This window comes from Triturus cristatus, chromosome 3_2 (assembly GCF_964204655.1).
Source record: "Triturus cristatus chromosome 3_2, aTriCri1.1, whole genome shotgun sequence".
NCBI classification, from domain to species: Eukaryota; Metazoa; Chordata; class Amphibia; order Caudata; family Salamandridae; genus Triturus; species Triturus cristatus.
The window spans coordinates 184,156,602-184,170,378 of record NC_140584.1 but is presented as its reverse complement, the minus strand read 5'-3'; the positions used below and the strand labels follow the sequence as shown (position 1 = coordinate 184,170,378).

The 13,777-nt window shown below is 47.5% G+C and overlaps 1 protein-coding gene across 1 annotated transcript in view; it reads left to right on the top strand.

Moving 5' to 3' along the window:
* Nucleotides 1-13,777, top strand: part of CCDC93 (CCC complex scaffolding subunit CCDC93) — a 1,072,960-nt gene that overhangs the window by 708,470 nt on the left and 350,713 nt on the right. The window lies entirely within an intron of this gene.

Below are 13,777 nucleotides of genomic sequence, written 5' to 3'. Positions count from 1 at the left end.
ACACACGACCAGGCACTCTAGGGCAGCTGGGGCGGGAGTGTGCCAGTACCAAGAGGATGCGGGTTGCCTGGTTAGGGCTGCTGGTTTGGAGGGAACACTAATATGGATCGCCACAAGAGCACAATTTACATTCATAGAAGGCTGAATTGATACTTTTATGGCATGGTGCCAGTTGCTTTAGTTATGCGCATGTTTCTTGGCAGCGTCAGGAACATTCAGAATGCAATGCTGGTGGTTAGCCTCTTGTCATGCTGTTCAGAGGTGTTTTTAGCTCAGGCATGGCCAAGCATGGGTTGTAGGCCGGTGGTCTGCCCTGGGATTCGTGTGAACAGGCAGGTGAAGCAGCAGAACTTAGAGGGGCTTGGGTTTGACCTCTGGATACAAGGGCGGAGCCTGGTTGCTCACTTAGTAGCCCGTCCTTGAGTTCGACGAAACAGGTACCATTGATGCGAGTATCGGTACCGGGTAACTTCTCCCGCCCTCCAGCACTGGCTGGCAGCTATGCAGGTTGTGGAAGTGGCCTTCCAACGGGGGCGATATGGTTCATAGGAGTAAGGGAAACCCCGGGGTAACACTTTTGGGCTACAAATTAGCAGGAGAACAATTGGCTTTCCCAGCATTCAAAATAGAGAAGAATTTAACACGTTGGTTCTCCTCTGTGGTCACTCTGTCCTGTCTCTCCCTGGTATACTAGCAGGATTTTGGGAGGGCAAGGCTGCACATTTGGTGGTGACTGATGGAATGCGATGGACATCTCCAACTGAGTGAAAGAGGAAGTAAGGCGGGCCTGTCAACTCTTACCTCCTCCCGCATTGACACTGCCAGGCAGGAGTGTCTTGTCAAAGGGATTGTTCTTCAGCGATGCAAAAGGCAACATTGGACCAACGCCTAGTTATAGGTTTAAGGTCATTTCAGTGAAAAATACACGGGGGAGTTTAGAAAGGATGGGGGCACCTGTCCTGATGGTGCATGCTGGCCGCCGGCCCGGTTGGGCGTAGACTTGTTTTGGCTGGACCTGGGAGAAGCCTGGTATCCGCTTGCGGTAGGTAAAAAAGGCTTACCTGGAGATTAAAGCTGAGACTCCGGGGAGGGGGGCCTCCGCCTAATCTCTTGGTGGTTCACCTGGGGGGAAATGATTTAACCTCACTAGGACGGAGAGCCTTGCTCCAAAACAGGAGGGACACTTTCTGCCAGTTGAGTGTGATGCTGGGGCCGTGCGAATTGTGGTGGTCGGAGATTACACCACGGGTCAACTGGCATGGAGCCCGCTCAGGAGACGCCATTGAGGTGTCAAGGAGAAAAGTTAACAGCGCCATGCGCAAGTTCACTGAGCAAAGAGGCTTTGGCTTCATCAGGCATGGCCTTTTACACGCCAAATCAACAGGGTGTCTGGAGGATGATGGGGTGCACCTCTCCACTCTAGGCATGGATTTATTTTTACTTGACCTTGGTGAAGCCTTGGCAGCTGCGGGTTGCAAATAGAAGTGGTAGTCTGGTGGGGGGCCCTGGTAGTGACGGTGGCCACTCCCAAGGCTGTGGAGGAGTTACAGGGCGATCCAGGGTCTGCACATACCAAGGGGTACATCATGCAGCAGCACCGCGGGGTGCTAAGCCAGGATACCCAGGGATGTTTTAGCGTTGTCCCCTGGAAGAACGACGGCGCCCCCGGTTAGCCGACAGGCGGTTGTGGGTCTGAGCAACCGGGGGCTGCCATGTATGCTCCGCCCACCCCTCACGGGGGGGGAGTGTGAAGCAAGTGGACTGGGGGTCCACGGATGGGAGGGGTGGCCCCTCCCAATAGTTGGTATACACCATTTGGCATTGCCATGGTGACTCTAGGCCTATCAGACGGGCAGGCGGCATAGGGGCTGGCCTGCCCTGGGATCGCCCGTAAGATAACCCACCATATTTGCATATTGGTTATGCTTATAAACCTGCAGCAATATTTCTCCACTTACAATACAGTGTCGTGTGGTTTATTTATGTACTTATGTGTTTTGTGACAACTGTTGCCGATATTGGCACTATGTTAGGGGCCTCACGGGGCGCACTCAGCAGGTCCTGCAGAGAGCTGTTCGCCACCTTCTCCCGATGCGGGTTTCAATGTCGGGGATGGCGCCGCACCCCAAGCAGTGCTGTTTGTAAAGATGAGAGCTGCAGCATCAGTGCTCAGACTCAGCAGCCGGCAATACAGAAGGTGAGGTGCACATCCAGCAACACTGTCCAGGGGCTTTGCTGATGCTGCGGGCCCGTAGGCTGACCCTTTGCACTCCTCCAGCCATCTCCCATGCTTAGGCAGCCATCCTACTGCAGCATGCCATAACTCCTTTCAGAAGATCCTGGCACCGGAGCCCCAACACCTGTTCACTGCGGCAGCAGAAGCGGTAGACGCTGCCCGATGTTCTCTCAGGTAGGAGGGTTTCCCACTCTCAACGCCGCTTATTTCTCCAGGCCCCAGCAGTGCGTACGGCACAAAGCCGCCACTTTAGATGTTGCTAGCGGCAGGCTTTCTGCCCCGGCGCACAGCGGCTGCTCTGCAGGGTAGCAGCAGTGTCCCGCCCCCAGCACAGCAACCGATCTCCTCTACACTCACCGATTGTGGCAGCGCCGCTCACCTTCCCTCCTATTCAGCTCAGCAGAAGCCCTGTATCACAGCAGGCCGCAGCCAAGAGTTCACTCGCTGCTCGCTCTCAGGATGTCAGGATTCGCACAGGGGTCTATAGACAGTGTTTTGAGTTATTCATGCCCTCTGTTACATGGGTGCAAAAAACAATCGGCTGAGTTAGGATGGAGGAGGATTAGGCTCACCGAGTTTAAACCTTGTAGGGACTGTTGCAAGCAGATGTCAGTAACTGATCCCCTTGAAGTCTGCCTCTGGTGTTTGGGTCCAGTATCTGCAAAGACTGTGCTCAAATGAACCCGAAGGTCATCTCAGAATGCTAGGTGAAGCCCTGCATGGCAAAACAAAAGGTTGCACTCCCAGTTGAAGTTGGGTGCACACTCACTCCCAAAGTAATTCCCGTAACAGATCTTCATCATTGTTGATGTTTTTGGTAAGTCCAAGAAAAAGCATAAGAAGTCCAAGCGGGACTCGGCCCCTTCCTTCCACTCTCGATCACCAAAAAAGGGTTGAGGGTGTCACTGTGCCTCTTGGAGATTAAGTCAATGCTGGCCTGCAGGACAACATCTACTGGTATGCAGAAGCACTATTTTTGAATTTCCAGTGGAATTCTGATGCCTGGAGTAGGAAGCTGCCTCTCTATATGCCATACCAAAAAGATTATATTGTGCATAGTTCAGTGTATCCCCAGAGGCTTTACAGAAGCTAAAGTAAATAATACTAGTGTAGGCGAGCAGTTAGGCTTATCAGAGGGCAGTGCTAAGCATTTGTTCTACACACAGTGGCATTAAATGAGACACACACTCAGTGAATAATCCTAGACTAATTTATAAAAATAATACTTGGTTATATTTATTTTGTAGAACCACATAACTTCATCACAAGTAAATACGTTTTTCAATAGAAATACTTTTCAGTTTCAAAAATGGACACATAGTCCAATTTTCAGACTTTGCAATGTTAACCTATGCGAGGAAGAAAACATTCAGCATACATAAGGATAACAACAACTTACAAGACCAGTCTTCAGAGGTTAAGGTCAGTATTGGGCAAGGTTCAGTTCAGCATCAGCAGTGCACCACCAGCGGCACATTGACGGCCGGGTGCAGGGTGCAAATTCGAGGTTGGGCGCCGAAAGCAAATCAATGGGGTTTGGGGGCAATCGGTCAGAGGCTGCTTACAGGTAAGTAGCAGTGGCTTGGGGTCTCCAAGGTTTGAAGCAAGCAATGGATGGGGCTGTAAGCAGCACCAACACTACACCACCAGCAACACAGGGCGGCCGAGAGTAGGGTGTCAACACAGTGTTAGGTGCCTAATGTAAGGCAATGGAGAACGTCCAGATCGAACAAGGGCTGCAGGCTCAGGCTTGGAGGCTGGTCGAAGGAAACCAGCAGCTGGGCAGGTAAGTAGAGGGATCTAGGCACGCCTTGGGTCCTCTTTGCCAAGGCCCAGGGCAGATGGGTGCAGGGGTGCCTTTTGGTGTCGGAAATGGATTACCGGAGCAGGTCGCGGCTGGTGGGGTATCTGTGCAGAGGCTGCAGGCGACATCGAGGAGTCCAGGAGATATCAGTTCACAGTGGAGTCGGGCTCTGGAGCGCTGGAGAGCCTTGCTGGAACCGGTGGGCCACATACACTCGGGCATAGGTGAAACTGGGGGCAGGCTTTGCAGTTTTTCTGGTCACTGAGTCCTTCCTTTGAAGATGGTTGTTTGATGAACAGGTCCGCTGTTCTCTGGAGTCTTGTTCTTTGTCGAAGGCAGGCAATCTTCCCAAGGCTTTGGCAGTCTCTGGGCAGCAGGAGGGGTCATCTTTTGGCGCAGGATCGTTGAGGGCTGCATAATTGGCTGGGGCTAAGTCAGTTGGTGTCTGCAGTCTTCTCTGCTGTTGCAACTCTGTAGTGTCTGGCTCTTCTTAGGTCATCAGGAACTGAAGTTCAGGGCTCAAGGGGGGCACATAAATACTACATTTAGGGGCATGTAAAGGGAGTCCCAGGTATTCTCTAAATGCTCACCCCACGTGGGGGGGGGGGGGGTGGGCAGATCCTTGATTGAAGGAGTCCCTATCTTCAAGATGGTGGGCACTGAAAAGTGTACTTCACCCCGCCTCTAGCACCTGGAGGGTGGGGTTGGCAGGGTGGCACCCCTCCTGTTCTTTCTATGTTTTCCCTCCGGCCCTCCCGCCAAAAAAGGGGGTGAGGACAGGAAGGGGGCCTGCTCCCTCTAACTGGAGAGGCTGGGGCCCTCCTGTTCTTTCTATGTTTTCCCTCCAACCCTCCCGACAAAAAAGGGGGTGAGGACAGGAAGGGGGCCTGCTCCCTCTAACTGGAGAGGCTGGGGGTCACATTACAAAGACGATAAGGCATTAAAGCTCCCCGCCACAAATGGCTGTTCCTGACCAGAGGGAGGTGTGAACATCTCCACCCAGGAAAGGCATTGTTCTCAGCCTCAGAGTGTGCAGGCACTTTCCCCATAAGGTAAGAAGACCTGGTGGTAGCAGGCTGGCTCAGGCCAGTCAGTAACCACACTAAGGATTGGTGGGTTTCAGGGTAACCCCTTTAAGGGGTCCTCTGTGAGCACTTTTTAATACACCTGACATTGGGATCAGTTCAGGCTTATTATGCTGGGATGTTTGGTACCAAACATCCCATATTTCAGTGAAGCCATCATGGAGCAGGGGAATTTGTAATGACAAGTGTCCAGCCCATGTTTGTGCTATGTCTTCCCTAGTCAGTTACAATATCCAGGAATTGTCAAGGATATTGCAGGGACATAGCTGCTCATGCAGATAGCCCTCACAGGAGATATAGTGCATCCTGCCTCTCCTTAAACACAAGGCCCTTGGTACCAGAATTACCTTTTACAAGGGACTTATATGTGAGCTAGAGGGGTGCCACTTGTGGTATAGTTTTCGAGAACGAACGCTGGTACTGGAAACCTGGTCAACAGGGACCCAGCACTCTACGGTCAAAGTAGCATCAAAAGTCATGCAAAAAGTGGGGCGTGGGTACTGCAACAGAAACCCACTTTCCCCATATGGGGGTAGTCATAAATTGAGGAATATGGAGTTAAATAGACTATCCACCAGAAAGAGGTACCAAAGGTAAGTCACTTGTTTGTCTTTACTCTTTATGATGTTTGGTAGTTTGTTCACATTCACAGCTACTGTTCACACTACTAAACAACAATGTAATCAAAGTGTTAATTTGTGGGAGAGGCCACAGTCTTCATGTAAATTGTAGCTGAGCTCCTACAAAGGCCGCAAAGACTGACTCACAAAGTTCAGGTTTCTGTAAAGACATCTAGGCACAAACTGGAAGGCATTCCTCAGAAAATACTTGTGCTATGTGCCGGAAACGAGCGAAAACCAACAGTACTGTCAAGATATAAAGAGGTTAAAGTTCCAAACTAAAATTGATAAAAATATAAAAGGTTTATTTAAATCAGGTCTCAGTCTAAAGCAAAACCATACAAATCACCAAGACAACAATTGATTAGAAATGGTGCATAGCTACCTTAGGCTTGAAGTCAGTTGAAAAGTAAATTTGGAATTGCATCAGGTAGTCATATAATTCTGATTCACCCACTGAAGACTTGTTGAACTCACTGAGAGTTTATCCCCAAGACCTGTGAGACATTGTTGGAGCTCCAGTTCATGGAAGTCAATTGTCAGTAACCAGAAAAACACAAGTGAGGTTGCGAGCACAGAGTCTCTGACTCAGAGTGGGCAAATTGCATGCAACCTTTGTGAAGCACAGTTGAATAGCGGGTTGAACTGCTCAGCAATATAGTCATGTTATGTTTTAGATATAGGTGATTGAGTCTGATTTACTCAGCGGAAATAATGAGACCACACCAAAAGATGGAAATCCTCCCAAATCTCATTCATTTGTTTATCCAGATTGAGCACACATGGCCTGGTATTTCTTACTGGATTCTACTCTGAATATTCTCATGTAGAATTGACCCATAAAAGAGTCTGGTCTCACAGAGGTTTTAGTTTGTCTGGCTATTTTTTGTAGTTGGTATTCTCTTTGGTTTTCTCTTTAAGCAGAGAGATCTATTGGTATTCAGTTTAGTATTTATGCAATTTAAAGACGTCTCATCAAGAAGGCATTTTTCTGCTAGTTCTTTAGTATCTTTATTAATTTAATAAAAAGCCTTTATGCATCTTTGTTAGTGTCAGGGTAGTGGATGAGGAACTAGTGAGTGACATATTTTCATTTTAATTATATTTGGAGTTAGACTAGGGAGGAAATGTTGTCTTTAGTTTGGCAATGGTATTAAAGTTTTCTTTTGGCCAAGCGATTTCTCCTCAAAATAATATTTTGCAATCTTGCATATGTGTGGGGATATTCACTGTTCTTGAAATGAATGAAAATAGAGTTGGAGTAAAAATAGGGTTTGAGGTAAGTCTCCCAGTTTTCTGCTTGTACTCATTTTGCATATCCGCACTGATGGAAAACAATTCCTGGTGGGTAGCATGCATCTTGATTAGCCTCCACATGCTATCACTAAGACTTCCAGGTCAATTATTCTGCAGCTTTACCACAGAAATTATGGAATAATCAGAGTACTCTTAGGGCAGTCAGTGGTTCCTGGACTCATAGTGTAACAATTAGAACCTTTTTCTATTGTTGTCCTGCGGACTTACCTTACTTTTAAACTCAAAACTGAGCATCAAGTATGCCCCTTTATCACTTGATCATCAAGGTAGCAATGTGGAGCATTCCAAGGCTAACTCAGGGAGATGTTATGGTAAAGACTCAGAATTGCATGGCATAACTATCAGCAATCAATACAATAATGCCCTGCCAGTATTTTTACTGAAAGACGGAAAGTAATTTATGTCAGTCATACAACACAATATTGACATAAAATATTAGATGACAATACAAAATGTGGTACACGGTTACTAATGGTAAAATTCCTGTGTGAGGAAACTATTGATTGCTAACAAATGCTATTCACTGTGCATAGGCAGTGTATCATCTCTCCAATGTAAACTCAGCCCTTGACCCTATTGGGAAAGTGGTGGGTGCAGATCTTCTGGTACCCCCTTATGGGTACTCTTCAGCCCCACCCGAAATATTCTTGTTTATGGTAGCATGTATCAATTTCTCCAGTGACCCTTCACTTAATGCTGCTTAATAGAGTCTTTATAGTTCTGCGTGGATAGGGCTGCTCTTCCTGGTTATTAGTGGGCACAGTGCATTTCTGTACGGCTCACCCATTGCCTCAGCCCTGGGCCAGCCGATGCTGTTGGTATCTCTGGCCTCACATCAAGTGCGCAGGTGAGCACACCAGTGAAGAAATCGAGGGCTGCATGCCTAGACAAGATGAAGAGTGCACTCTGTCGGTCCTGCTAAGGTCAAATAGGTTCTCTGTGCTGTTTCTTTCTCAGACCCAATCACAGTACTCCACCCAAAGTGTAGAGCCAACACAGGATGCAGTGATGCTCCAATGGAGGTCTGTTAAAGATTGCAGATTGTGATATTGTAGTAGTACTCTCCCAAGGTGCTTTGGTTTCAGTTGAGATGAATGTTGAAGTGCGGTCTTGATTTCTTCTGGACCTGTCTGTCACAGGTTCTTATTTTCAGTCATCATAGATGACAAGAGGCAGTGGCAATCTCCATGAGTTCCCATCTGTAAACAGCCACTTTAGCTGTGAGACACACAACAGAGTCTCAAATCCTCACTACATGGCCCGGCAATAGGCTGCGTTATGCTCCTCTCGCCTCAGCTTTTGACAGTTGTCTTTTTTTCAAAAAGGAATCTCAACTCAGACCGTCTGGACTTGTAGATAGATCTTCTTCAGCCTTTGAACTTTAGTACGTGATTAAGTGGGAATTTTTGCACTAACTATCTGCATCGTGTGACTCCTTGGGTTGATTGGTGATATCCACACATAAACATCAGGGCGGACCAGCATAGTTTCAGCAGGGCATCAAACTTGGTATTAGACTTGGGGAAATTACAAGAAAACACTTACATTTTCAGAGAGGGCTATAAGAAGGTCCACAAGGTCTATGTAGGAGGCAGGTTTAGTACATAGTACACACTTTGCACTCATACAGACAACCCTTATCGTTATTTTAGGGGTCTTTAAGTGGTAGCTGTGGAGAACAGCCTTCAGCTTAGTCCAGAAGGAGTGTTAAGCAGCTTGTTTTACCAGAACTAATCCTATAGTGTAGGTTAAATGAAAATGAACTACACAGTATGGTTATAAAAATAAAATAACTATATTTATTATACACACTCATTAACACATTTGGTATATCTCCTACCCGGAGATATCAACACAATACACAAAATATTTCAAATGTAAAACAGGTAAGTAAGCACAAATAGACAGTGGTCTCCAGGGGAAGACCAAACCATATACTAAAGAAGTGGACTGTGAATTGCGATCCAAGTCGAGACTAGTACCAGAGACTCAGAAGAGCTGGGGACCCAAGGAACCACCCGAGGTAAGTACCCAGGAACCCCATGGAGGCTGTGTGCAGAGTGGAAACACAGTTTCCTACTCAATCCAAGTCAATAGGAAAGTTGTGGTTGCAGTTTTTGAGAAAAAGGACCCTTCCCAATAGACCCTGAAGAAACCCTGTGGAAGACAGAAGGTTGAAGAGTCGCCCCACCTGTGGATACCCCAGGAACCAGGATACCTACACCAGGGAAGCCGGGTGCGAAGGGACGTCGGAAACAACCGTAGACCACTATGGAGGACTTCAGAAAAGATGCAGCTGGCGAACAAGGTGAAAGAGTTCGGTGGAATCCAAGGATGGATTCTTGAAGAGAAGTACCTGCAAGCAGAGGGGACAGAGTCTATGCCACTCGGAAGTGACCAGGAGACATGGAAGACCAATGACCACCGATGACGGAAGATGTAGGAATGTTGACTCGGACCTTTTCGCTGCAGCTGTGAGGACCAGGCAATGCTGTTAAAGACCAGGAGCTGTTCACGAGCTGTCCCACGTCGAAAGTCAAGAACCAGGGGGTGGGTGTACGACGGGAGCACCAACAAGCCTTGGCATTAGCAACAAATGTGGTAAGCGAAGACGGTGCAGTGTTGGGACCAGCAAGGTCCAAGGGACTCACCAATTGCAGGAGAGTCAGAGCAGGCCCTGAGCAAGCAGAGGAGCCCAATGAAGCCAAAGAAGACCCTCCAGAGGACCCACAGGCTGAAGACACAAGAGTTGCAAGAGCACCTCGAGCAGCTCACCAAAAATGCAAGCCCATGTTGCAGAGGAATCGATGAGGACGGAGATCATGGCAGGAAGAGATGCTGGAGGCTGGAGCTTCTTGTAGCCCAAAGATCTCTGAAGGACAGAGTCAACAAGCCTTGGCAACGGTAAGTCAACAAGGTGCACTGTGGTTCTCTTCCAGCAGTTCTGACAAGGGACACTGGCCTTAGACTTGCTGAGAGGACAGGTCAGGCCCACAGGGGTATTGCAGAACCCTGAGCCATTCGGAGTCCGTGGGACGTCAGGAGCAGCAGACTGGTCAGCTTCGTTGCGGTGCCTGCAGATGCAGGGGATTGACTCCTTCAATCAAGGGAGATTCCTTCAGTGTCTTTGATGCTCACAGGCCTGGAGAGGAACCTGGATAAAGCACAGGCACAGACGACGAAAACGACACGCAGAACAGTGAGATCAGGAGCAGCAGGAGTCTGCCTTGGCGCAGTGTCGGTTCCAGGCTAAGTCCAGCGAAGTCCAAGGTGCCAAGACTGTTGAAGTTGAAGTGGTTTAAGGTTCGAATCTTGTCCCATGACGAATCTGAAGAGCCACCCACAGGACACGCAGAACAGTGAGACCAGGAGCAGCAGGAGTCTGCCTTGGTGCAGTCTCGGTTCCAGGCTAAGTCCAGCGAAGTCCAAGGTGCCAAGACTGTTGAAGTTGAAGTGGTTTAAGGTTCGAATCTTGTCCCATGACAAATCTGAAGAGCCACCCACAGGTAATCCCTTAAGTACCCTAGGGAAAGGGTTGGGACTATTCAAGTATCCCTCTCAAAGGAGAGGCTGGACAGAGGGGAGGATACTCCCATGTCCTTTGTACAGTTTCACGCCAGAGCAGGAGCCAAGGACTCTCTGAACTGGCTCAAACTGGAGTATGCAAGGAGGGCACCAAATGTGCCTTTCAAAGCAGACTGATGGCACTGGCAAGCGCTCCTACCCCAGCCCTATACACTAAGTTCTGTCTGGGAGGTGGTCACACCTCCCTGTGACAGGAAACCTATTGTTCTACCTTCCCCTCTTTAGCTCAACTCAGCAGCAGAAGGGCAGAATCATGTCTGGGGTCAGCAGCAGCACTATCTTGCTGGCAGATCCTGGAAGGCTGTTACCGGAAGCACTGGGGACTCCCCGGAATAGCCCCATGGTGCATGGAATCATACCTCCAACACAGGTAACGGTGTTGGGGGTATGATTCCAGCATGTTTGATACCAAACATGCCCAGGTTCGGCACATCCAATATATAGTTAGCCATTGCGTAATGATGCATGGTCACTTAATGTGTCAAAATAGCTGACCGCACTTACAAAGCATGGAGAATCGACTCTGGGGTTTGTATGGGGTGTCCGATCACGTAGGGCTCCCTCACACTTATAACCTAGCACCCTGCCTTCAGAATTGAAAGGTCTGCTTTAGGGGTGACTTATAGGTTTCAAGTTCAGTGACCTCAGATATAAGGAAACCTATGTCTGTTGTAAGTGGTGCTAGAACCAGCTTACACAGGCTGCAATGGCAGGCCTGTAGTCACAGTTTGAGTGGGCTTCCATGAGTGGTGTAATACATGCTGCAGCCCATGGGAGACCCCTGGAGTGCCTATGCCCTGGGTACCTTAGTACCAAATACTAGGGACTTACAGGTGTACACCAGTAGCCAATTGGGAAGGTACCAAAGTAGGATCCCAGTCAGACTAGTCAGAAAACAGAATAACATGGGGGTAAGGAGGAAAGCAGATCCTTCTTTCCTACAGTCTGTGTCAATGGAGATCTTCCATTTGCTCGTGTGGGTCTTAAACCTATAAGCTTAGTTTTAAATCAGGATTTATCCGCCCTCTGCTTATCAGTGTCACACAATTTTAAGGGTTTGAAAATCCAGCTAGTTTGGATTAAGCATATTTCCCTGAGAATGAATGATAGTTAGAGCAGTCCCTGCTTCCAAAATGAAGGCTAAAACCTGTTTTACATGAAGCAGGTACATTCTCTAAAGGTCAGTTCTGGCGAGAAACCTTAGGCCAGATGTATGTAGCTTTGAGTTTGTGATTACCCAATAGCGAACTTTTTGCGATTTACTATTTGGTAACCGCAAACAGCGATGTACAAATGTGTGTTTAACACATTTAGCGATTCCCAGTGGGTCGCAAATACACCTACCTCATTAATATTCATGAGGTAGGTCCCAGTTTGCGGCCCTATGGCATTCGCAAAAATCACAGGGAGGTGTGACCTGCTGGGGTCAGCAGACCACCATGTCTATGATTGCTTTTAAATAAAGCAATTATTTTTTTTAAATACAGCTCATGTTCCTTAAAGTAAAACGGGATGTGTTTCAAAATGAAAAATGAAACATTTTCTTTTCTTTTTTTAAGAGTAGGCAGAGGTCTTTGGGACCACTGCCTGCTTTTAAAAAAGGTTTTCATTAACATCCACAAAGGGGAATAGGTCCCTTGAAGAACCCATTACCATTTGCAAATGGGTTACCACCAACTCTAAGTTGGTTGTAAAATGTTAATGTTTTACAACCACATTTCTGTCGCACATTCACACATACCACTGCAAGTCGCTATTGGGAAGGGACGCGCTAAACATGTCCCTTCCTAATACTGAATCGCAAACCGAGTTTAATTCTTTACTAGGTTATCGAATCGCAAATTTAGCATTTATACTTTAAAAAAATGCTTTTTTGCGGTTTTAGGGACCTCAAAAAAGATTAGTGCATCTGTGCCCTTGTGTATTCTTCCCACAGACCCTAAAGGCAAAGGAGGAAGACAGAGTAAAAAGTGATGGATTGACTGTACCGGTTATTTTCTTGTTGGCAGCAGCTATCCATTATATAGTGGCTGTTAATAATAAAATTGTTGGCAAACATCTGATGGTAATCCTAGCAGCAGGAGCATCAAATGTGATTGTGATCAGCCTTCCTTTCACACATTCAAATGTTTGCAACAGTTATTGCATATGCAGGCTAGATGATGTTCACAAGTGTGGCCATCCATTACATTTTTAATTTTCTAGCGCTCCCTTTAACTAATGTCCCTGGATGTAATTTACAGTGGGCCCAGGAGGCATTGCCTGTAGCTACTGCATCTCAAATTTACACATTGCTTTCATCATCCAAGACCTAGTTTATGATCATGCTGAAATCGTTTAAGTCCCCCCTTTCCCAGATTGTTAAATCTTGTGTCTTTGATGTGATATCTCATGTGTATGACTCCCAGCTGACCATCTCGTGTGGCCAGGACAATGTTGGGGCAGAGCCCTGGTTTAAGGACTGTATGCGAAGGATTGCAGCCTGAACGTTGGCAAACTGCCTTCAACCTAATAGTGAGAAACAGAGATGGTGCTGTATGGTAAAGCCCAGGATCTCTGGACCCCTGACTGATGGCCCTCAGACGTGGAGGTAGCTCCCACTCCTAGGATTGTAGTGAAAAATGTGAACATTAAACTAGATCAGTCTTTATCCATGAAGCATCAAATTGCCACCTCTTGTGGGTCATGCTTTGCAACTATGCAGCTTCTGAGCAATGTTCCTGGATTACAATCCTCTGCAAGGCAGACACTGGTTCAGTCCCTAGTCATAAGCCGCTTGGGCTATGGCAATGCCCTGCTCATGGCTGCAAATAACTCCTTATTGTCCAAACTCCAGGCGGTGCAAAACACAGCTGCATGCCTGGTTAGTAATATCCAGCAGGCTCCCCATCGACGCCCTTACTGAGAGCTTTACATATGCTTCCAATTAGGAAGCGGATCATCTTTAAGAACTGTTGTCTCACCCATAAGGCTCTCATGGGTAGAACCCCACATATCTAAAAGACAAACTGCAGTACTACTGCCCTTCACAAATGCTTAGATCAAGCGACAAAGCGCTCTTCACGGTCCCCCTCATTAGTACCTCGATGCAGTGGGAGAGCTTTTTCCTTTATTACACCATCTACTTGGA